The sequence below is a fragment of the Molossus molossus genome, unplaced genomic scaffold (assembly GCF_014108415.1).
Source record: "Molossus molossus isolate mMolMol1 unplaced genomic scaffold, mMolMol1.p scaffold_m16_p_3, whole genome shotgun sequence".
NCBI classification, from domain to species: Eukaryota; Metazoa; Chordata; class Mammalia; order Chiroptera; family Molossidae; genus Molossus; species Molossus molossus.
In genome coordinates this window covers 83,178,104-83,203,721 of record NW_023425366.1, presented here as the reverse complement: position 1 = coordinate 83,203,721, position 25,618 = coordinate 83,178,104, and the positions used below count along the sequence as shown (strand labels likewise).

General features: G+C 43.4%; 2 pseudogenes; both read right to left on the bottom strand.

Moving 5' to 3' along the window:
* Positions 1-25,618, bottom strand: part of LOC118642059 — a 53,969-nt pseudogene that overhangs the window by 7,692 nt on the left and 20,659 nt on the right.
* Positions 4,357-4,501, bottom strand: LOC118643033 (annotated as a pseudogene).

Here is a 25,618-nt window from a genome sequence, read left to right as displayed (position 1 = left end):
AATGAAATTGCGGGGCTGTCTAAGATCCCGGTGCTGAGTGAGCCATCCGGAGCTTGGGAAACTAGTTTAACTGCCTGGAAACATTTTGGAATGACTGTAGACTGAGAGTTATGACGCCTCCATGGGGAAGGGAGGAGGGAGGCGACCTGGGCACAAGCACACTGAGATGTGTTCCGATGAAGTGGAAGATTGTTCAGGAATAGATGCAGAAGTAGTTGAAGTGGTTCATTTTAATTCTTTGGTTTCCCTCTGTGGGAAACTACTTTCATCTGGTTCTTTTCAATATGGATTGAGTCATATCCTCTTTATTTGCCACACGCATTTATTTGCCATAACTATTTTAAAGCATTGGACAATTGCTGCCTCATTCTCAGGGGACTGACTGGGACACCCCTGCTGAGCTGCTGTTTCACTAAACATAGGCGTTCAAGATGAATTCCAGCCACTGAAACAAAAATTACCAGAAGAAAAGTATGAGTGAGTGTCGTCATTGACCAACCAACCTTTGTTTTAACTTTGTTACTGGGCAATCTGCCAGGTTGGGAGTTCAAAGGCTTGCAGGCTGCCCTGTAAGACCTTATAACCCGTTTGAGGGAAATATGATGTATGCAGAACAGTGTTTTGTAAATGTCACATGTATGGTGACTAGACAATGCAAGTTATAGGAAGCAAAGAGGCTATTTGCAATGAAGCTAACTAAGGAGGCAAGGATTGCTACAGAATTTCAGCTAATCCCTTCAGGCAGAGGGAATGGCGCACACAGCCTAGGGGTAAAAGAGCTTATGTTTGCCTAGAACCTATGTAAACCAGTTTGGGGAGAGTGTAAACTTGTTGGGGAAGTAGTATGAATGCCCTTCTTCTTTTCTCTTTCTACATGTTCCCCTGGGTGATTTCATTCAGTCTTTTATGTCTTCCCACCTCCTATGCCCTCCCCTCTGGGTAAAAGGCATCATGATTCACCCAGGCGAACAAACAAAACCCTGGGAATTATGCTTGACTTCTTCTTTTATTTATTTCCCCACCTCTACTCCAGCAAAAATAGATGTCAGCTCTTCCATAAGAGACTCTCAAGTCTGTCCACATGTCTCTGACTCTTAGTGTTGTCAACCAAGTACTCAAGTCCAAGGCACCAACCTCTCTTGCCTGTGATTCTGTAATAGGCCCCTTATTTCAATCCTTCCAAGCTTAGAGCCCTGCAGTCTTCTCTATCCAGCAGTCAACATAACCTTTTTGAACTGTTATCAGAGTAAATGCCAGCAGATGAGTCTCCTGCTCAAAACCATTTGATGGTTTCCCAGTGATCTTAGCATAAAACCCAAACTCTGTACCATAGCCCTGCTTTGTGGGTATCTCCTCCACCTCACCACCATGCCTGTCCAGCATCCATGCATCTTCTTGTTATAACTGTGTCTCCATTTTTCTTTGGGGAGTTACTCCCTGATTCTCAGTGCAAGTGGCCTGGGCAGGCTGACTCCATTTCACTCCCTGTTTCAGGGGGGCAGCATGTAATACTAACATGGACAGTCAGCATATTCTTTTCCTCTTTCACAGAGACTGGTTCAGAGATGAACACATCTCCTGAGCTGATCCAATAAGACTGTTCCTAGAACACTGGGAATTGCTAGCTGTAAAGATCATGTATACCTGGAGCTAAAGAAACGCATCCATAGGGAAAGGCTTCCTGAGCTAACGCCCACTCAGACCAAAGGAGACTAGGAGATGGGAAAGACCAAGTTCTGTTGATTCTGCTGTCCCTTTCCCCTCCCTGTGACAAGTGACATTCCCAAATGATCCCTGAGAGGCAAAACTGCCTCCAACTGAAAGCTATTTCAACTCTCTTCCAGGCTCACTTTTGCTGTTTTGTTCTCTCTGTAGCGTGGCTCTCCCCATCCCCCCCTTAGTTACACTTAGGTATTGTTTAAACCTGAGAATGTGTCATCTCCAGGACTCCTTCCCTGGCCTCTCTGATGCTGGGTTGAGTTGGGTGCTCCATCATGCCTGGGGGTCTCTCCATGTGCTACATGGATATGTTGATGTGGCTGCGTCCCTGCTGGCCCGTAAACTTCATTAGAACAGAGACTGTGTCGTACTTGTCTTTGTCTTTTTAATGTGTAATACAAGTCTTGCCTGGCTCAGTGTTAGTTCCATAAATTCTTATTACAACAATGAGTGAATGAATGAATGAATGAATGAATGTGGTGGTACATTGTGGTAGTTTGTGGAGCATGGGTTTTTGCATCAGCTGAAGCTGATTTGAATCCTGGCTCTGCCACTAACCAGCAGCATAGAGTTGGGAAAGTCACATAATCCTTGACACTCCTCTGAAGCAGAGACAGTGAATTATCTACCTCACAGGGTGTTGTAAGGAGAAAAGGAGATTAGACCTATACATCACTTAGCTCATTGACATGTAGTAAATACCCAGTAAATGGTATCTTTTCCAAAACAAATGGATTTTAATTTCATGCCTCCTCACCCTTCACATGCCTTATTCTTCTTTCTATAATTCTGCCAGCAGAGTTTGTTGGCACAGACACTGTTGGAAAGTCCATTTCTCTTTTACTCAAGATTTCCTCACTGTTGGTGTGAACTTCTCTCTAGTCAGTCCTCGATTCGAGTTTCTACAGTTTTCTCTGCATTGTTACCAGGTGCCACCTCACTTCTGTGCCCTTTGACTGACCCAGAGAGAAAGGGCCAAGTCATCTAAGCCTTAGGGAGGACTCACAACTTGAAGCTGGAGGGAAGTCAAGCTCAGGTGACCAGGTGTCTGCTCCTTATGCTCAGGGGCAAAGGCTGGGCTGGGAACCAGATAGAGGGAGGTGGCAGACAGCGCGGGTGGGGGGGGGGACCACAGACAGACCACGGACAGCTGTGTGGTAGCAAGATCAGCTTTTTTCCTTCCCTCTGTCACTATTAGTCACTAGTTAATAAATGTAGCCTGAGGCAAATTAGTTAGCCTCTTTGAGCTTCAGTTCCTTCATTTAATAAACCTTTCTTCTAAGGGTTGTGGTGAGAATTAAATGCGAGTCTAGCCCAGAAGCTAGATATAGAGCACAGTAAATATTATTTTGTTGTTTATACATATTGTTGTTGTAGTATTATTACATTAGTATTATTTTCATCATTATCTTTGCATCTTCAACGCTTAGTCGAGGTATATGTTATCTGCTTGATATAGGTCTGTTGAATGAAAATGAGCATGGGAGTGTGTGGACAGGGATAGAACATATAAAAAGTTAAATAATGATAATGAAACTTATTATTAAAACAGGGCAACAGTACAGGGAGACATGACAAGGTGGCAAGGTGTGCAATTCTCAAATGGGAGGAACCTGCAAGCAGCTTGGCGACTGTGGAATGAGACGTCCCTGTGAGACGGAGCAGTCGGGGAAGCTTCACCAGGAGGGCAGGGTCTGAGATGACCTGTCAGGCCCGGGGGGCGGGGGGGGAGCCGAATAAGCAGAGAGGAAAAGGGGGCAGTCTCAGGTAGAGGTCCCCCATACTCAGACCTGACATCTTAGGGGATGTGAGCGTTGAGGATGCTCCGTTAGGGAGCCGAAGTTTAATTTGGGTTCGGGTCTGTGGCTTCATTCGTAAGGGCCCAGCCCAGTGGCAGAGCCGGGTTCTGGCCGGAGAGTGGGAGGCTGCAGAGCGAAGCCCACACACCTGCAGAACGTTCTTGTGAGCCAGCTCTCTATGACAACCACTGCGTGTGTTCTCGGGTAGGGGCCGCTGACTCAGGGATTAATCAAGCCCTTTTATGCCAATTCTCATCAGTTTTCAAAGGGTCTTTACACAGAACACTCCGAAGTGAGTAGTGAATGAATATTCATGGATGTATTTTCCTCGATCCTGAAGGACACCGCTCTCAGAGCTCTGGCTGTTTCTTAGTCAAGGGGGGGCTGGCTTTGGCCTCTGCGCTTATTGCGTTGAAGAGGGAAATGAGTCAGTCTCTGACCTCAAAGAAACAGAACGTTCTTCTCCTGGCCATGATAAACCTGTCAAAGGCCAACAAGTGTTGGGGAGGGAGTCAGAGAGTTTCCAATCACAGGACTTGTCTTCAGTGTGTGGAAAAGGCCAGCATGTGTGTTCTCTACAAATCACCCCGGTTACCCCTAAGGACCACGTGACAGTTTCTCATGGCCCACGTTTCATCCACTGGCCTTGCCTGATCCACAGCTGTCAGCATTCTGGCTGGACACTGTCTTTCAGCAATAATAGCCCCATCGCGTGAAGAGTACTTGACAGATTGTGAGGGGCCTCCATCCACATTATCTGATTCCCTGGACCCAACTAAGAAGAAAGCAAGGCAAGGATCATTTATTTATTTATTTATTTATTTATTTATTTATTTATTTATGTGCTTCAGGCATGAAACAGCTCTGGCCACCAACACAGGCATCAAGCTAGGATGAACTAAGGACTGTACATCTGCTTTGCCCCTGATTGATATAAGACCAACACCACCAATCAGGTGTCTCCTTGCCCAATACCAGGGGGTCGGGATCCTTTAATTCACTGCGCAGGTGAGGGACCTGAAGCTCAGGGAGCTAGGAAAGTCACAGAGGGGCAGGGACACAGGAAGGCAGAGGTGAAATTAGAACACATGCACCCTGACCCCCAGGCCAGTGCTGTCGGCTCCGGGGCCCCTCTATCCTCCCATCATTAACCAGGGTTTGAGCCGCTGACCTTGGAAGTCACATAAGCTCCGAAATTGGTCTCAACGACATCAAATCAGTTTTGAGTTCTTCATAGATGGGTCTGAGCAGTTGTTCAAGTTCTGTTCTGACAGAGGTTTCCCCAGGGCAATCGTGCTACAGAACACTTTCTGAGACCAGGAACTCGAGTGGACTCGACAGCTTCGGGACTTGTTCCAGTGCTGCCCGGGGCGCCACGGGCGCAGCATGGAGCAGGCTGCCCCCTTCCCCCTCTCCCACCAGCTGTCTGCAGGGCTGCCCCTGGCATAGGGACCTTCTGTCCTCAAACACTGCCCTCCCAAACAGGCACTCTCCCACGACGCTTGTGAGGGGCAAACAGGCCCCCTGCAGGGAGGACGGCTGCGGCGTATCCCTCAACATGACAAATACACTGATTCTTGGATTCAGCAATCGCACTTCCGGAAATTTTCCCACACACGTATTTGCACATATATAACAGAATGTGTGTACACGGTTGTCCATTGCAGCCTGTTCTGTAATAGCAAAGACGGAACACTTAAGGGACCGTCTATAGAGGACAGGTACATGAACAGTGATAGAACCACATGAACATTATGCAGCTACAAAAATGAGTGAGGACGTTGTCAATAAACTTATAAAGAATGATTGCCAGGGAAATACAAAACAGTGTATGTAGCTTTCCACATTTTGTGCAAGGGATGGGAAATGAATATAGATTCCTATTTGCTCGTGGGAGAGAGTGTGGGAGCCTACTTGAAGAGCCTACTTTGGCGGTGGAGAAAGGGATGGATGGAGTGATGGTAGGGAAGAACGGGTTAGACTTTTCCATGGCAACATTTTATATTATTTTGAATTTTGAAACATGCCAATCGATCATCTGTTCAGATAATTAAATTCAACAAGCTTTCCCCCAGCCAGCCAGCCAAGGTGGAGGCTTCCTAGAGAAACATGCATTTGAACAGAAACCAAATCCTTAACCCTTGAGCCATTGTACAGGTACCTCATTAAGTCTTTGAAACACACTGTTACCTAATAGGAGCCAGTCAGGAGAGAATGTGTCACCCCAAAGGTAGATATGGTCAAAGGTAAGGAGTGTCCTGTGCTGGGCAGGTGTAGAGTAATTGCTTGGAGGACGGAGAAGCTGCCCAAGGCAGTTTTAATGAGTTGGAAATGTTGTGGAATTCTGAGCCTCACCCTTTGGAGCTCAGGTGGGTTCCCAGGTCACCTTCCTGCCATACTCTGGCCTGACCGAGTCCTGTGGCCCCTAGATGCACCACTCTAAGAATTGGCATCCGTTCCGGTGTCAGCTCTGGCCCTGGCCATGTCTAGAAAGAGGCCTGGTTTGGCCTGGCTTCTAAGAGTGAGGTCTTGGCAACATCTGCCCCATTCCACTATCAGGGTGATATTGGAGAACCACCCCCCCACCCAGCCGAGGCATAGAGTTTTCTCAGCAGCAACCAGGTGCCTGATGGCTCAGGCCCTGCCCAGGGAACATTAAACAATTTAATTGCACCTTAACTCCCCTCACTCCTAACACAGACCCTGCCCTTCCCAAATAGGCCCCTTTCTTCTTGTTACTGGTATGAATTCCATTCAAGAAACTGCCTATGTCTCTGTTTTACTGACAAAACTAAGATGGGCTGGGCCCTCACCGGCAGGGCTGGCAGAAAGCCCGGCCCGTTGTCACTGGTTCTTCTGCAGCCCCTCTGTTCTTTGGGGGGAGGGCATAGGTGTGGGGGTAACTTTGTCATTCTTAAAATCTCCTAGAGCACTGGAAATAAAGTACAAAATAGCAGATTCTTCCTGCCAAGCAAAACAGGCTTGCATTCTGCAGCTTAGAGCATCTCCGAGGGCTTCCTTGTCAGGAACTGTGCGCCGGGCCCTCTGAGGACCCAGAGCGCCCTGTGAGAGCTGTGGACTGAGGCAGCGGGCACCCCTGGGCGCTTCCTGTGGCAGTAATAGAAATGCACAAAGAAAGAGGGGGTTTTCTGAGCAAAGGGGCTCAATTTGGCCTGTCTGCTCCAGTCTTCAGTTACCTCTACCATGAGTGACACAAAGGGATGTTCTTCCTGCTTTGGTCTTTCCCTTTATCCAGATAGAAGAACTCTTTCTTTTGCTTCGTCTTGCTTTCAGCAAAATAACTACATAGGTCAAAGGAAGACACGACATCTTAACCGGAAGAGCTCTGAGTTGAAAGCCTGGGCCCAGATCCAGGCCCCACCCTCAGATGGTTCGTGGTGGGTTTCCTCCAGTCCGTGGGCTTTGGTATCCTACCTGGTAAATGGGTAGAATACTCTTCTTTGTGTGTGCCTTGAAGGACGTGATGAAAAGAGATGAGCTGATTCTTTACCATGTTTTCCTCTCTTCCTATCCTCCCACCCCCCATCTTCTCCGTGTGCTCTCAGATGCCCCTCAAAAACACCCTGGGTGACAGAAAAGTACAGGTCTTCCAGGAGTCCGCTGTTTCAAAAGGAGAGAAGCCGAGCACAGTGATGAAAAAGACTAAGAAGAAGCTTATGCTATACTGTCAACAAAAATAAAGTCTTGTGGTAGGACAGTGGGTCCCCGACCCAGGAGCCCACGAGGAGAAGTCACAGGGGTGCCTGGGAGGTGCAGAGTCAGGACCTCGGAGCCAGGTGTTGTAGGCAGGGGTGCTGCAGTCCCCTCCAGGCACATGCAATGGCCAAGTTCAAGGAACTGCAAGACACATGGTGTGGATATGGTGGTGGGCAGCTTGGGAGGGGGTGATGGGAGTGCTGAGCAACCCTCCACTCAAATTAGCACTTGGCCTTTTTGTCAAAGCAAGGAGCCCCATCTGAGAAGCCCTCGGTCCCTCAGAGGCCTGAAACTGTGCTCATCTTGTTTTTTATTATTCTCATTACTGTCACCAGGTAACCGCACATTGTCTGGGTCTGCCCAAGTCAGCCCATGCCTCATTCCTAGCGTCCCTCAGACAGGTCAGCCTGAGTGCCCAGCATCCTGGCTCCCCACCACAGGGAAGGTCCCTGAGGGTGAGGGCTGCCTTCTGCACGTGCGAGGTGGAGGCACTGATGAATTAAAGCATTGACCTCTAGCTCCTCCAACACTGGCCCAGCTGCATGGCTTATAGTTCCTCCTAATAACACACATATCTAGACACCTGTATTAGGTGTATGTCTGTCTGGTCACAAATCAGGCTAAGGCGATAGTTTTAACCAGAAAAGCCCCTGCTTCTTTATTTACTTTATTTTATTATTTTATTTATTATTTTATTATTTTTATATTATATTTTATGATTATTTTTTCTTTATTGATTTTAGAGAGAGAGGAAGGGAGAGGGAGATAGAAACATTGATGAGAGAGAACATCGATTGGCCACTTCCTGCATGCCCCCTACTGGGGATCGGGCCCACAGCCTGGGCATGTGCCCTGACTGGGAATCAATCCTGTGACCTCTTGGTGCATGGGTCGATGCTCAACAACTGAGCCACACCGCCTGGGCAAGCCCCTGCTTCTTTAGAGTTGAGGCACCTGAAAGGTGACTGAAAACAACCTAGGAAATATGATCCTGACACATCTAATCCTGTTTCTCAAAAGTTCTGGAAGAAGAAAAACATAGTCAAATCTTAACCTATGCACGTGCCAATATATATATATATATATATATATATATATATTTCTCTCAGAAAAGACAGGTTGTGGGGAATAAATGCATTACGGTGATACCTGAGGAACTGGATGACACATTAGTTGAACACATACTTCCACTTGAAGAACTGCCCTGTTTCACATCTTATCTCAGCTGGGGCTGCACCAGCAACTTCCATCTCACAGGCATCGCTAGTGTTTCCACTAGGCTAAAGGGCCCAGGGCGTCCCGTCTGTTTCAAGACCACACCACCTTGTTTAGTTAGAGGGGCTGAGTCTACAGTAAGGACGTAGTTGGATGGAAAGGGTAGATTCACTTAATTGTCTGGAAGATTCCGGGGAGTCCCTGAATGTCTGTTTTATAAATAAAATATCCAGAGGACCTCTGGAACTTTCACATTTGACCTAAAAACTTTTTTGGAACCAGTAGTGCTGAATCTTTGCTTGACTTGGGAAATTCCCTTCATTTCCCCCCTGTATCCCTGGGCCTGGGGAGAACTCCCTGGTGTTTGTTCTGGGGAAGACACTCACACTGGAGACACACTGGAGATGGGCTGGCAATGGTTGCTCTAATTTGTTCTTTAAGGAGGGTGAGGATGAAAGCTTGTTTTTGTTTAGGGTCTGGGCTTGCTTTCACTTGAAACACAGGAGAAGAAAGACAGAGGAAACGGAATGAGGCCGCCGCAGACAGTAATTGGTGCAGGAACTGGCTTCACAGGTCCCTGTGAAATGGGCCTTCGTTTGTCAGCCTGGAGGTGGCGGTCAGTGTGGAACTTGAAATACTCATATTGTCATAGGAAGAGCTCTGTCACAAGGGGGCACCTGAATCAGCTCCAGCCAGTTGTTGTCCAGTGGGAATATGGGTACAGTGTTGTTAAATGTCATTGTTTTTTGAAAGAAGGTGTACATCCAGATTTTTATATGCAGTCTTCTGGTTTATTAAAAATTTTATTATTAAGGCAACTAATTTACACATATTTAAAACCTTAGGAGGATCATCAAAGTATATTTGCAATCAGTATGTGGGCACCAGTTTGCTGTCTCTCGATAGGATCTTTGTCTGGCTCAAGGCGGGGTAGTTCTTTCCAGGTATTTTAAGTCTGTGAGTCCCTTAAGTGACAGAAGTTTATTGAGATCTATGTGTCCCATACAGTTGTGGGCTTGGAGTGGGAATGAGAATAGAAGAGTATAAAGCAAAGTCCTTACCCTTAGTTTAAATTCCAGAGAAGAAGCAAGATTAATATATATTCCTTCCTTCCACAAATATCTATGAAGCACCTTCTTTGAGCAACACTTTACACTGGTGGATGTAGCTTATTTGCCCTTTCAGATCACAAACTCTTTACTCTTACAGGGGCTTCCAAGGCAAATCAAGGTCATTTGGGTAAATCAGAGATGCACAAATTTCTACAAGGCAATATGGGAAACTTTGGCACAAAGTCTATGGATACAAGGGTAACTTCCTGAAAGGTGGTTGCAGAGGGAGGAACCTGAGCGAAGGGATGGAGCATGAGAAAGCTAGTTGTATGTGCTTAAGAACACTGAGAGGCTCATTGATGGGTGGAGTGAGGACAGTGAGGTGGCTATTGCAAGAGAGAAAAGGAGCCATGAGGAGGCCCTCCCCAGGACGGTGGCAGTGAGGATTTAATGGGAGGACACAGTGTGAGAGACTGTGAGATCATGTATTAGTAGAATAAATAGTGCTTGGAATTGAGCTGTGTGTGGGAACCAGGGCAAGACAATGGTCAAACAATACCATTCAACTTCAAGTTGAAACCCTGAGTATTTGGAAAATATGGTACAGTCACAAAGTGCTCAATACCAGACACACACACACACACACACACACACAGACTCTTTTTGACAATGACTTTTGGACATAATAAGATTTAGTGGAGAAATCCTAAATGTGGAGAAAAAAAATATTAATCTAGAGCTTATGAGGCAGGATGAAGCTAGAAATAAATATTTGGGAATCTTCTTTATCAAGATGATGAAGTTTGAGAGTAGATACAATTGTTAAGGAGATGGTGGTGAAGAGAACCCAGCTGAAGGAAAACTTTGGGGAACACTGTACTTAGCATGTCAGATAGAGAAGATGATCTTTGCAAAGAGAGAGCCTAAGAAAGAGCCACAAGGGAAGGTGCAGGGACAGTCCCACATGCAGCTGAAGAGCAAAGACAGTGGACCTCTGAGAATCTGATAATGAATGAATCATCAAAAAATCTCCAACAAGCAGTTTCAGTTAGGTAGGGGTAGAAAGTAGAAGTCAGGACACAAAAATGTTTGAGTGTAAATGAGTGATGAAGAATTAACAACAAGCCATGAAGGAAACTTCTTCTATCATTTGGGCAGGAAAAGAGAAGGCTCAGCTGAAACTGCACTGATGAACCCAGATAGAAGGTATCAGTGGCTGGTGACATTCTGAAACAGTACTTGAGGATGTGGTTTCCCATATGTCTATGTACCCCAGGCCTTTCCCCAACTCAGGCAGCTCAGCCTTGCAGTATGCACTTTCTCAGGGAGGGGGTGCTATGGCAGACAAAGGTTTCTCAGAATATCATCAATAACTGTGGAGGAATACAAGGCTCCTTGGTCTTGTTACTAGATGAAGAGCCCTGTGGTTGAGGAAGGAGGAGAGTTGAAGAGGAAGCGAGGGATGATTAACATTGTATTTCCTGAGAAAAGGGCCCTGCTCCCTATAGCTCTGTAATGGTTAATTTTATGTGTCAACCTGGCTAAGTTCCAGCACCCAGTTGTTTGGTCAAAACTAGTCTAGATGTTGCTTTGAAGGTATTTTTTTTTTTTTTAAAGATGTGATTAACATTTATAATCAGCAGACTTTAAGTAAAGCAGATTACCCTCCATAATGTGAGTGGGCCTCACCTAATCCGTTGAAGACCTTAAGAGCAAAGACTGAAGTTTCCCAAAGAAGAAAGGATTCTGCCTCCAGACTGCAACATAGAAACCCCACCTGATTTGACTTTCCAGATTTCAGACTCAAAATTGCAAGACCAACTCTTACTTGAATTTCTAGGCTGCTAACCTGCCTTACCAATTTTGGACTTGACAGCCCCACCCCACCCCAAATTACATGAGCTAATTCCTTAATATCTCTCTCTCTCTCTCTCTCTCTCTCTCTCTCTCTCTCTCTCTCTCTCATATATGCTATCCTACAGGGTTTTGTTTCCCTGGAAAAACTTGACTGATACAAATATAGGGGTTCAGGAATGTGAGAGCAATGGAATATAAGATCTCAGAAAAGTAATGCTCACTAAAATGAGTGAAATGGGCGTTTCAGAGACAATGATGAATCAGGGACACAAACTCCTTTGAAAAGGAGTGACTTCTACTCAACCCCAAGCAAGGGTTGCCAGGTCTTATCAGACTTTGTGATGAATTAAGAGAAGCCAAATCCAAATTATTATGGGAAATCACTACAGGAAGTGGTTTGTAGAAGAGGTAGGTTTTGAGCATTTCCATAGAATTGTAATCTACACTGAAGTGTAGGAAATACTGGGTTTGAAGCCATACAAAATAATCACAAGCCCTCCCACTTACTCACCCACCCAGGGACCTCCCTACACAAGAAGAAAATATACCCCAAATCCCATCAGTTTGAGCCTCTTTGAAGAAAATAAAAAATGCTAACTTTGGTTAACTGAGACATTTGTTTTTATTTAATCACCACAGTGTTTCCTTGTTTTATACTTAGGGGGAAGGGGGCCAGTGAAGAGGTCTCACCTTTTCACTGAGTTCATTTATGTCATGTTTTTCAATTCTATGAGATACATTTTTAGAACCCTTTAAATGAATGGAGTTTCATGAAGATAAGGTAACTTCGTGAAACTTCAACCCAAGTTATCTCTGTCTTGCTACTTGGAAAGGGCATGATAGCTCACAAAGCAGAGACAAAAAGGAACAAACAACAAAAGTGAGAAGTGAGCCTTTGCACGTGGGAGGCAGGCTTGCTCGGAACACGGCTTATGTGGCAGGAGGTACGGATGTGATCATGAAATTGTAGAGCAATTTTTTTTTCCCCTAGGAAGAAAGGTTCAACGGAACAGACCAACCTATCATTGAAAGTGACATAAATGCTGGTTAGCACTATTGAACCAAAGAAAACTCAACTGATTATGGTTTTTTTTCTTTTAAAAGGCAGCTAATTGCCAGGGATATATTTCCCCCTACTTTTCAGTGCATTCTGATGTTAGACCAAATTTGCTGATTCATGTAATTGGAAAAAATATGTTTTATTACATAAGAGAAGGGAAATGATTAAACAATCGCTTGGGTGCCTCTCATTTCATTGTTCATTATGCATCACATGGAGTCCCTTGAAATGTCCTATTCTCTTAATAGTGAAAAATATCCTTTGGCTGAGATGGCTTCAGGTAAAGAATTTATGCTAAGAATTCAGCACCAAAAATAATAATACCCTGATTCTGGAAACTTGCCCTGAAAGGAGTTGAGGGCCAGATGGCACTAGGAACATCAATAAAAGACCATTTCTAGTGCAGCAAGTGAAATGCTCAGGGCAGATGCCACTAGCAGCAGGGCCCCGTTGCTGCAGGCAGGGTCTCTGGGAGGTGTTCATCTTTCACCCTGTTCAGCTTGCTCTTCTACAAGATTGCAGAATGAAATAGGATAGTGAAACCTTGGCTTAAAATCAGAATCACCTGGGGAAATTTAAAATATACACTGATGCCTGGTTCCTGTCACCAGAAACTCTTATTTAATTGGTCTGAGTTGTGGCCTAGGCATCAGGGTTATTTTTAAAGCTCTCAAACTATTTCTAAGATGCAGCCCAGGGAAGCCAGTGCTCTTTTACAACCTCGGTAAGTTATGGATGACAGGATGCCAGCGCTTGAAGAGAACTAATTCCGTGATTTGTAGGTGAGGCAACAAATACTCAGAGAGACCATTGCACATCGTATAAACAGCTGAGCAGTGACTAAAGCCCGTCGCAGTGTTTTTTCTATAATACTCTACCAAACAGGCTTTGATTGATTGGCGGGGGAGAAAGTCGGGACTTAAAAGCGCTTGTGACTGTTATGCAGGTAGCTACCCATTTCTGTTTACACAGGACCAGCCACAAGTTCACCACGCAAAAATGCTGTTTTTGGTTGTTGGGTAGATCTAGGTGGAGCCCAGTCTCCCAACCTATCTTTGGACTTCCTGTTTGAAGTTAACATCCCGTCTAGGATAGGCAGATGCCTACAAAAACTCATTAATAGCCTGTGTGAGTAAGCCCTGCCCTTCGGTGGGGTACTTTGTCTTCACAGACTGGCACGCATGCCCTTCGCTTAATTCTGCGCCAATCAATCGATCCCCAAGTTGAGATGAGCACCTACTAGAGATGAGGATCTACACTGGCTGCTTTGGGCACAAGGATACATGGCATTGTTGCATTTTTAATCTTATCTAAATAAGGGATCAGACATCACAGTGGACACCTTTTCTTGCTTGCCCAGCATCTTGTGGGGAACCACCCGTTTCTCACTCCCACCTCCAGGTTTATGCTGAGACAAAGGTGGGCAAGTGGCACAATAGGGACATTGTCCTGGTGGCACTGGGTTCAGCCTTGTGACCTTCCTGAAGGCCTAGGACTTCCCAAGTGCATAAACCAAAAGCTCCTTGCCTACTTTGTGTGTGTGTGTGTGTGTGTGTGTGTGTGTGTGTGTGTCTTGGGCTAGTTGAGCCAGACTCTTCTCCTTGTCAACTAAAAGAGTCCTAAGATACGGAGTTTTATCTCAGGCCACTTGAATTGTTTGGACAGTCTGCTCCCATTCATCTCCTGGACGTCAAGCTCAGCCGAGGTTTTTGGCCAGCAGGCGTGCTAATAAATGGGCTGTGCATCCAGACCTGTCCAGTGGCTATTTTAAGGTCAATTTGTTTCCAGAAGCCAGCAGAGAAACTGGTGGGGACATTGTTTGGTGATATGGAAATTAATTTGATTTTCACTGGTAACGCCCTCATCTGATGGGGCTCTGGCATACCACAGCCATTTAGGATGAGACAGTCCACTTTCCTGTAAAATCAGTTCATCACCTGTCTCAATACGAGGACCAAATTTGGGGCAGCTTTTAAGTCTTTGGCTATTAGCATGTATATGAGGTGTAGTTGAATGCATAACTTGGGACTTCACCTAGCTTTTCAGTTCATCCTTCTGTACTGCAAACTGTCATAAGCACAGACGTGTCACTAACAGGATTGTATGAACAGGCAAACTCAGTCCATGCTTACAGTAACAGGAAGGACAAGAAATCTTTTTGGAATGTAGTTGATTCTTCAAAGATCATCAAAATATTTATCATAGGAAAGATTAGGACTTTGCTGTCTTTCTTCTACTCATTTTGTGATTTAGAATTATATCTTGATTTTCAATTATGTATCAGTAGGGAATGAGAAGTCTACCATAATCTAGCCTCTAAAGATTTTAATCTGTCTCTAAATGACAAGTAGCATAAAAAGCAAGAACTGAAGAAGAGAAAGGTATACTCATGTGGGAAATGAGATTCTGAAGAACGAGGGAGCAGGAAAGGGCCATAAACGCTTTAATCACCAGAATACAAAACAGTTCTTGGTAGAGAATGTTCTAGAAATGTGCAAAAGGTTTGTAGTATTTCATGCAGAAAAGAGAGTCTCAGTTCTTTTGTAAACAGTTTGAGGTTTCAAAGACTCTGGCTTTCTAATTTATTTAAAACATCAATTGCTTCATGAATTGGCCTCGAGCACTCCTTGATGAATTATTTATGTGGTACTTGACTGTTGCTGCAGGTTTAAACCAAGACACAGCTGTATAAACAATGGCTATTAACCTATTGGTTGGATTTAGCAGACACTTTGGTCTGTTTAAATCCACTGACATTTCACATTACTTTGTCTCCAGATTCTTTGCAGAACAACCACTGAAGGTGACAGGAGTGTTTCTGAATCGTCCTAAAGACAAACAATGTGTGTGTTCTAAAGAGTAACCACAGAAGAAGTAGGGACCGGCATTCCAGTTGCTCTCAAGCCCATAAAATTGCAAAAGGGTGGAAGGGAGTCAAGATGGCTCAGAAAGGAAGGAGGTTTCAGACAGCCTTTATGGTAGTGATGCAAACTCGTGTTTCCACACCAAGTGCAAGATTAATAGTAGTGACTGATTGGCCAGTTGTGAACTATTAGATCCCCCTCCCCAATTCTTTCTTAGATAAGCTTTTAGATGACTATTTTTGTTTGAGTTTCCCCAAGAAGACCCAGAGACAAGACTGAGTTTAGCTAGTTATTTGGGGGTAGACCCCAGAAAGCACCCCTGAAGAAGTGGAGGTAGTAAGACCCAGAAGGGAGGAACGCCAGTAGTGGGTTACCACTGTGGCACCTGCAGCTCCATGCTGTAGGAAATCTTCAAGTTACCATGTAGTCTGAGCTTCGGAACTTTCCCAGGGAGGGTCATGGAAGTTGGGATATTTATCCACCAACTCTCCCCTTATTTGGTTGAGGATTGCCCCTGGGGGCTTTGAATCCTGGGGAAAATGCCCAGGCAGAGGAAAACAGCCTGGTGCTTTAGATGGGAAGCTGTCGGGGGGGCAAGGAGAGGGGTCGACCATCACCACAGGTGAATAGATAAGGGAAATACTGGATGGAACATTGATAGGGTCAGCCACACTGACGACTGTTATATATTTGAAAAGTGTAGGTTCGTTGTGAGAAGTTATATTTATTTTCTCCAGTAGGAAGAGGGTCTATTTAACTATTTCCTAAAAAAGATTTCAGTGGAATGATTTAGGTCGGGTTTCTCAGTCATATCCTGGAGTAACATTAACATGACATGTGAATGATATAGTAATAGAAGCATGGTTAAATTATCAGAGCACTATCTGAACAAAAAATGGAAAAATGTCCTCGAGTGAGGATAAAAAAATAAATAAATAAAAAAGCCCTGGACAGTTTTGCTCAGCGGTTAGAGCGTCGGCCTGCAGTCCAGAGAGACCCGGGTTTGGTTCCTGCTAAGGGCACGTACTTCAGTTGCGGTTTGTCCAGGCCCTGGTTGCTCATGCGGGTGGCAGCCACTCGATGTGTCCCTTTCACGTCGATGTTTTTCTCTCTCTCTCTTGCTCTCTCCCTCCCACTCTATCTGAACAAAAAATGGAAAAATGTCCTCGAGTGAGGATAAAAAAAATAAAATAAATTATCAGAACACCTCCGTGATAGGAAACATCGTGAAGCCATTAGCAGCATGCTTTTGAAATTTTTAATAACATGAAAAATGCTAAGTGAAATGCTACTGTTAAGTGAAAAAAAAATAGGTTATAAAATTACATTTTTAATACAACAGAAAAATATTTTTACATAGAAAATAAGACTGGAAAGAAATGTGTAAACATGCTAATGGTGTTTATCTCTGGGTGGTGAGATCAATGGATACTTTTGATACTCTTCTTTATTTCTCAGATGTTCTACAATGAACATTTAAACTTTTTTTAAAAATTAATTAATTTATTTTTGTTACAGATGTTTCTCCTTTTTTCCCCACTGATTCCCCCCTCCTCCTCCCTCCCTGCCCTGTCCACAGCTTTGTTGTCCATGTCCATTGTTCATGCATACATGCATATAAGTTCTGTGGTTTATCTCTCCCCCACCACCCCCTCTTCTGGGGATTGTCAGTCTGTACCCCACTTCCACGTCTCTGGGACTACCCCATTCCTCAGACTGTTATGTTCATTATATTCCACAAATAAATGACATCATATGATACTTGTCTTTCCCTGTTTGGCTTGTTTCACTTAGGATAATACTTTTCAGGTCCCTCCATGACATCTCAAAGGATAAGAGATCTTTCTTTCTTACAGCTGCATAGTACTCCATTGTGTATATGTACCGCCACTATTTTATCTATTCGTCTACTGATGGACACTTGGGCTGTTTCCAGATCTTAGATATTGTAAATAGTGCTGCTACAAACATGGGGGTACATATATTGTTTCTGATTGGTGTTTCAGGCTTCTTAGGGTATATTCCTAGAAGTGGGATCACTAGGTCAAATGGAAATTCAATTTTTAATTTTTTGAGGTAACACCATATTGTTTTCCACAGCGGCTGCACCAGTCTGCATTCCCACCAGCAGTGTACTAGAGTCCCCTTTTCTCCACACCCTCACCGACACATGTTGTTTGATGATTTGTTGATGGCGGCCATTCTGACAGGTATGAGGTAATACCTCATTGTTGTTTTAATTTGCATCTCTCTGATGATTAGTGATGTTGAGCATTTCTTCCTATGTTTCTTAGCCATTTGCATGTCCTGTTTGGAGAGGTGTCTATTTAGTTCCTCTGCCCATTTTTTAATTGGGTTCTTTGTCTTCCTTTTGTTGAGTTGTGTGAGCACTCTATATATATTGGAAATTAACCCCTTATCTGATATATCATTGGCAATTATGCTCTCCCATACAGTGGGTAGCCTTTCCGTTTTGATGATTGTATCTTTCTCTGTGCAGAAGCTTTTGAGTTTGATGTAGTCCAATGTGTTCATTTTCTCCTTTGTTTCCGTTGCCTTAGGTGATATATCAGTGAAAATTCTGCTGCATATGATGTCTGAAATTTTGTTGCCTACAGTTTCTTCTAGGATTTTTATGGATTCATGAGTCACATTTAAGTCTTTTATTCATTTTGAGTTTATTTTTGTGTAGGCTATAAGCTGATGGTCTAGATTCATTTTTTTTGCATGTAGCTGTCCAATTTTCCCAATACCATTTATTAAAGAGGCTATCCTTACTCCACTGTATGCTCTTGCCACCTTTGTCAAACATTAATTGAGCATATTGCCTTGGGTCCATTTCTGGGTTCACTGTTCTGTTCCACTGGTCTATATGCCTGTTCTTGTGCCAGTACCAGGCTGTTTTGATTACAGTGGCTTTGTAGTATAACATGAAATCTGGTAATGTGATCCCTCCAACTTTGTTCTTCTTTTTCAAGATTGCTGTGGCTATTAGAGGTCTTATTTGGTTCCATATGAACTTTTGAAGTATTTGTTCTAGTTCTGTGAAGTATGCCCTTGGTATTTTGATGGGGATTGCATTGAATCTATAGATTGCTTTGGGTAATATGGACATTTTAATGATGTTAATTCTTCCAATCCATGAACAAGGTATGTGCTTCCACTTTTTTATATCTTCCTCTATTTCTTTTTTCAATGACCTGTAGTTTTCTGTGAATAGGTCCTTTATTTCTTTGGTTAAGTTTATTCCTAGGTATCTTAATTTTTTTGCCACAATGGTAAATGGGATTGTTTTCTTAGTTTCTCTTTCTGTGAGTTCATCATTGGTGTATAAGAATGCCATCAATTTCCTGACGTTAACTTTGTATCCTGCTACTTTTCCAAATCCATTCATTAAGTCTAGTACATTTTTGATGGAGTCTTTGGGGTTTTCTACGTATAGTATCATGTCATCTGTGAATAATGACAGTTTCACTTCCTCCTTTCCAATTTGGATCCTTTTATTTTTTCTTCTTGTCTGATTGCTGTGGCTGACTTCCAGTACTATGTTAAATAAGAGTGGTGAAAGTGGGCATCCTTGCCTTGTTCCTGTTCTTAAGGGAAATGCTTTTAATTTTTGCCCTTTGAGTATGGTGTTGGCTGTAGGTCTTTCATATATGGCCTTTATTATGTCAAGATATGATCCCTCTATTCTCATATTGCTGAGTGTTTTTATCAGAAATGGATGCTGGATTTTGTCAAAGGTTTTTTCGGCATCTATTGATATGATCATGTGGTTTTTATCTTTCATTTTATTTATGTGGTGTATCACATTTATTGATTTGCAAATATTGTACCAGCCTCATATCCTTGGGATGCATTCCACTTGGTCATGGTGAATAATTTTTTTGGTGTATTGCTGGATCTGATTTGCTAGTATTTTGTTCAGGATTTTGGGATCTATGTTCTTCAGGGATATTGGCCTGTAGTTTTCTTTCTTTGTAGTATCTTTTTCTGGTTTTGGAATTAGAATTATGCTGGCTTCATAAAATGAGTTTGGAAGTCTTCCTTCTTGAATTTTTTGAAATAGTTTGAGGATAATGGGTGTTAGTTCTTCTTTGAATGTTCGGTAAAACTCCCTCGTGAAGCCACCCAGGCCTGGGCTTTTGTTTGCTGGGAGAGTCTTGATTATATCTTCAATTTCTCCTGTTGTTATTGGTCTGTTCAAGTTTTCTATCTCTTCCCAGTCCAGTTTTGGAAGACTATGTATTTCTAGAAATTTGTCCATTTCTCTTAGATTGTTGAATTTGTTGCCATACAATTGTTCATGGTAGTTGTTAACGATCTTTTGTATTTCTGTGGTGTCATTTGTTACTTCTCCTTTTTCATTTCTGATTTTGTATATTTGGGTTCTCTCTCTTTGTTTCTTGGTGAGTCTAGCTAAGGATCCATCAATCTTGTTTATCTTTTCGCAAAACCAGCTCTTTGTTTCATTGATCCTTTGAATTGTTTTTTTGGACTCTATGTCGTTTATTTCTGCTCTGATCTTTATTATTTCCTTCTACTTTCTCTGGGGTTTTCTTTTTGTTTGCTCTCTAGTTCTTTAAGTTGTGAGGTTAGATAGTCTATTAGAGATTTTTCTTGTTTTTTTTGAGGTAGGCCTGTAGTGCTATGAACTTCCCTCTCAGAACTGCTTTTGCTGCATCCCATAGATTTTGTGTTCATTTTCATTGGTTTCCAGGAAGTTTTTAATTTCTTCCTTGATTTCCTTGGTAACCCATTCATTGTTTAATAACATGCTATTTAGCTTCCATGTGTTCAAATGTCTTTGCATGTTCCTGTTGCAATTAATTTTGAGTTTCATGCCATTGTGATGTGAGAAGATGCTTGATATGATTTCAGTCTTCTTGAACTTGTAGAGACTTAGTTTGCGTCCTAACATGTGGTCTATCTTTGAGAATGTTCCATGTGCACTTGAAAAGAATGTGGATTCTGTACTTTTGGGGTGTAATTCTCTGTAGATATCTTTTAAATCCATTTGGTCTAGTGCTTCATTTAGAGTCTCTGTTTCCTTGCTAATTTTTTTTTTTTTTTTTTTATAAATTTTTATTTATTTTTTTGTTACAGATATTTTACCTTCTTACCCCATTGGCACCCCCCACCCTACCCCCCCTCCACCCTGTCCCCGGCTTAGTTGTCCATGTCCATTGGTCATGCATACCTGCATATAAGTTCTGTGGTTTATCTCTTCCCACCCCCCCATCCCCCATCCCCTCTTCTGAGGGATGTCAGTCTGTGCCCTACTTCCATGTGTCTGGGTCTACTGTATTCCTCAGACTGTTATGTTCATTATATTCCATATATAAGTGAGATCATGTGGTATTTGTCTTTTTCTGCTTGGCTTCTTTCACTTAGGATAATACTTTCCAGGTCCCTCCATGTCGTCTCAAAGGATAAGAGATCTTTCTTTCTTACCGCTGCATAGTACTCCATTGTGTATATGTACCACTGCTTTTTTATCCATTCGTCTACTGGTGGACACTTGGGCTGTTTCCAGATCTTAGCTATTGTAAATAGTGTTGCTATGAACATGCGGGTACATATATTCTTCCTGATTGGTGTTTCAGGCTTCTTAGGGTATATTCCCAGCAGTGGGATCACTGGGTCAAATGGAAGTTCAATTTTTAATTTTTTGAGGTAGCACCATATTGTTTTCCATAGCGGCTGCACCAGTCTGCATTCCCACCATCCTTGCTAATTTTTTTATCTAGAGAATCTATCCAGTGATGTCAGCAGGGTGTTGAAGTCCCCTGCTATGATTGTAGTGTTATCGATTTCTCCTTGGAAGTCCTCCAGAAGATTTTTAATATATTTTGGTGCTCCTATATTGGGTGTATATATATTTATCAAGGTTATATCTTCCTGTTGGATAGATCCTTTCAGTATTATGTAGTGGCCTTCTTTGTCTCTAGTTATGGACTTCATTTTGAAATCTATTTTATCAGATATGAGTATTGCTACCCCAGCTTTATTTTCCTTTCCGTTTGCTTGGAAGATATTTTTCCATCCCTTCACTTTCAACCTATGTGAGTCTTTTACTGTGAGGTGGGTACCTTGTAAACAACATATAGATGAGTCATGCTTTCTTATCCAATCAGCTACTCTGTGTCTTTTTATGGAAACATTCAATCCATTTACATTTAGGGTGATTATTGATATGTACTTATTTATTGCCATTTTTGTTTAGTGTGGTTCTATTTTTCTTCCTATTTCTCCTGCTAATTACAGCAGTCCTTTTAACATTTCTTGCAGTGCTGGTTTGGTGCTAATGTATTCCCTTAGCCTTTTTTTTTTTGTCTGGGAAGCTCTTTATTTGACTTTCTATTTTGAATGATAGCCTTGCTGGATAGAGTAGTTTTGGATTCAGATCCTTGTTTTTCATGACCTTGATTACCTCATGCCATTCCCTTCTGGCTTGTAGTGTTTCTGCTGAGAAGTCAGCTGAGAGCCTTATGGGGTTTCTTTTGTAGGTAACCTGTTGCTTCTCTCTTGCTGCTTTCAGGATTCTCGCTTTGTCTTTAATTTTTGGCACTTCGATTATGTGTCTTGGTATGGGCCTGTTTGGGTTCTTCTTACTTGGGGCTCTCTCTGCTTCTTGAACTTGAATGCCTTCTTCATTCACCAAATTAAGGAAGTTTTCTGTCACTATTTCTTCAAATATATTCTCTAACCCTTACTCATTTTCTTCTTCTTCGGGAACTCCTATGATGTGAATGTTATTACATTTCCACTTGTCCCACAGTTCTCTTAAGCTGTTTTCCTGTTTTTATTATTATTATTATTTATTTTTTCCTTTTGGTTTTCTGATTGGTTGATTTTTTCTACCCTATCTTCTAATTCACTGATCCAGTCCTCAGCTTCCTCTACTCTGCTATTTAAACTTTCCAATGTGTTTTTTATTTCTGCTATGTCATTCTTCATTTCTTCTTGGTGGTTTTAAATTTCCAACTGGTTGATTTTCAACATTTCTATGTGTTTACTCATGGTGCTCATGTCCTTACACATGCTGTTGAGCTTCCTCAAGATCATGACTCTGATTTCTAGTTCTGTTTACTTGCTTAACTGCACGTCATTTATCTCATCTTCGGTAGAGGTCTCTTGTTCTTTCATTTGGCTTTTGTTTCTGTGTTTTACCATTTTGGCTATCACAGTGGGCTTTGGAGCCTGCCAAATTTTCCCTGTGGGTGTTAGTGTTCTGCTGTTTGTGGCTCTCTCTCCTGGGTTTGGATGAGGCAGGGAGGACCCACTTTAAACACCACTGTCAAGTCTTACTTTCCTGGTTAGAGTTGCTATCCCAGGGTATGGTAGTTATCCTCTAGCCTTTTTGCCTGGAGGCTATTAGTAGCAGTCACCTGAAGAACCTTGGTTTCTGAATGACAAACTCCCTCAGGTGTTCAGTGTAAGTGATTTTTCTGAGGGTAGGGCAGATGCTGGTTGTTAATAGGCCTCAATTACCATTTCAATGGCCACTGGGTGGGGTTGAATCTCCAAGGGAGGGGCCGCTGCCTCTCCCCGGGGCCCTGGGAAGGAGTAAGATGACCACAGTCCTGTGTGGCTGCAACTCAGCAAAAGCTCTGAGCGCCCTCCAAATCCCGAGTGTCCCCACACAGTTCCAGTCCAGTCTGCCCTCCCTCTGCCGGAACCCAAGGTGTGTGGCTGCTGCTAATTTAGCCTCTGTCCTGGCTCTGCATTGTGGAGCCGCTTGGGACTTTAACCTGAGGGTGCTGCTCTCAGCTAAGGCCGTTGCTCCGGGCTGAGACTGCAGCAGCTCCCAGGCAAGGCCGCAGCTCCCAGCCCAGGCCGCTGTGGACTGTGGGCTCCCGGCCCCCTCTCGCATCTTTGCAAGCCTACCAGGATTGAGTCATTGTCCCTGGTTATGCAGCCCTCCAAGCTGCTTTTCGGTTGCCTTTTCCTGACAATTTGTCTTTATTTTCGTTGTAATTCCAGTTTGGTCCTGGGAGATGGTCTGTGTAGCTTCCATTCACTCCGCCACCATTTTCAGTCTCCTCTAAACTTTTTTTTTTAAAGTAAACATGATTTTGGGTTTTCTCTGTATGATTAGATTAAAGGGGAGGCCTGCTGGGTAGACAGGTGGACTTACTCTTGAGCTTGTTGGTTGGAACACAGCGGGCAGGCTGTTACTCAGCTGTGTCTTTCCTGCCCAGTTCCCCAGGGCAATCTGACAAGCTGTGGGTGTTCATTTCAAGGTTAGCTCATGAGCCTATTTCTGCATGAACTCGCGAGACCAAGAGGGCTGTTCCCAGATGGTGTTTGCTCAGCAAGACTCCTATGAGGGCTGTGGGGAGGCAGTTGCCGTTACCTGCTTGGGTCAGGGGAGAACCAGGGAGGCAATACCTGGGAGGGGTTATCCGTGTGTCCTTTCTTGGGTCTGAGGAGCATGTTCTGGTTCAGTTTTATATCAATTTATGGTCCTTAGTTAGCAGCCATTCAGGCTAGTAGTGGCCACAGGGCAGTGCATTCTCAGCCCATCTGAGAATAAGCACACTGCTAGGGGCGACCGAGGAATATAAATAAGAGTATCCTCAAGGAGGAAGTACTCCAGAGGGAAGGTAATGTAATCCATTGGAAAGTATTGCTCATACAAAGAGGATGTGATTACAGATCAATGTAGCATTCAACTACAATGTTAGTTTGGGAAGTGGCTAAGAAGGGGTGATCTAGGAAGTTGTCATGGTGTACTGAGAACCATGAGTGACTGAGAACGGCTTTTTAGAGAAGGTAGTGTTTTGAGTAATGGATCAATCATAAAACAATGAAAAGTCACCTAACTTGGTAGCGTTTTTTGTCTTGGGTCATAGACAGCCTTGAGTATTTAGAATTCTGGTCATGGTCCTGTCTCAGATTCCCCTTGTGTCACCAGGAATATGTTTCCCGGCCCATAAAATGCCAGTGCCATCAGCCACCTGCCTGTGGGCACATCACGATGAATAACTGATGGTAAACATCCTGGATAAACTTAGTGGTGCTGTTGCAACAGGCTTAAAACATGTCAGACAATTAAATACAGAGACAGTCACTAGTGAACCCCTGAAATAGAAAACAATGATTGTGATAGAAAGCTTAGATATGCTTGAAATGGTGTCCAGATGTAGAGAGTCAACTCAGGAGCATTTCTCTTCCTGGGTATACTAGTTACAAGCTGGATGTAGAGAGGTGGAGTCAGCTGGGGACTACTTATTCAATCCCTCATGTATGCTTAGCACTAAGCTGGGTATTTAAAACATCATTAGCAAGAGTGTTGTTTTGGTGAGTGTATGACACACAGACCTGACCTGGAAGCTATAAATCCTCAGGAGTGCAGACACTCAGCTAGATTTGTATCCCAGAGTTTAGAGAGCCCTTGGGAAGAACCCTAAGAGAGGTTTACTCTTCCCTAAAGATCTGATTCACCACTGAATCTAATTCGGCATGTCTCTGAGCACAAAAAGCACTTGCTTGTTCCTTTGATGTGAAATGGATGCAAGTGAATTGGAAACCATGCACCAAAAACAAACACCACACTGATCCCTATTCGCACAGAGAGCACACCTTTCTTTATGCTGGCCTCTACTTGCAGTGTGGCTGGACCACTGCTGCCCAGCACGCAGCATAAATACGCACAGGGCCAGCCCTCCTGCCCACTGGGACTGCGGCAATCCTGCTGACTAAGGGAACGAGAAGAGGTCAAGGTTTACTTGGTCAGTTATGGACATCAGGAGGAGCAGTGTGGCTATTTTTGCACAACAGTATAGCATTCTACACCAGGCTACAAAACACCTGATAAGAGAACTTATGATGAATCTGGAGAAGAAAAACAATAAGCAAACAATAAAAATGAGGCCAGGGAACACAGTAATAAACACTTCCTTGAGGTGGTATTTGCAGCACTTTTGCAAATATTGACTCGCTAAGTATGAGGCTGAAAAACAAACCTGGTTTCTAGCTGGGCCAAGCATGTAAAGTGCTGAGTACTCCCCTAGAGAGTTTTTCACTGACCCTGGGATCTAGCATAAAATGGACACTTTTTATATGCAACCTGTTGTCTTCCTTGGCAGCAGTCTTCTATGCCCCATCTAAACTCACAAAGGGCTTTCTCTTCTGGACTCTAGCAGCCTTTTCTCCCAGTGACTGGAAACACAAGGGGGCAAGATCATCTGCGGGTGACGACATGTGGCCTCATGGAAACAATCATTCGATTTTAGTATGGAAGTGTACTGTGTTCTTTTCCCTCTCCCTTTTCTGGCCTGCATTAAAAGGACCTGATGTAAAGTCCCCTCGTCTTGAGACAGTTCCTGC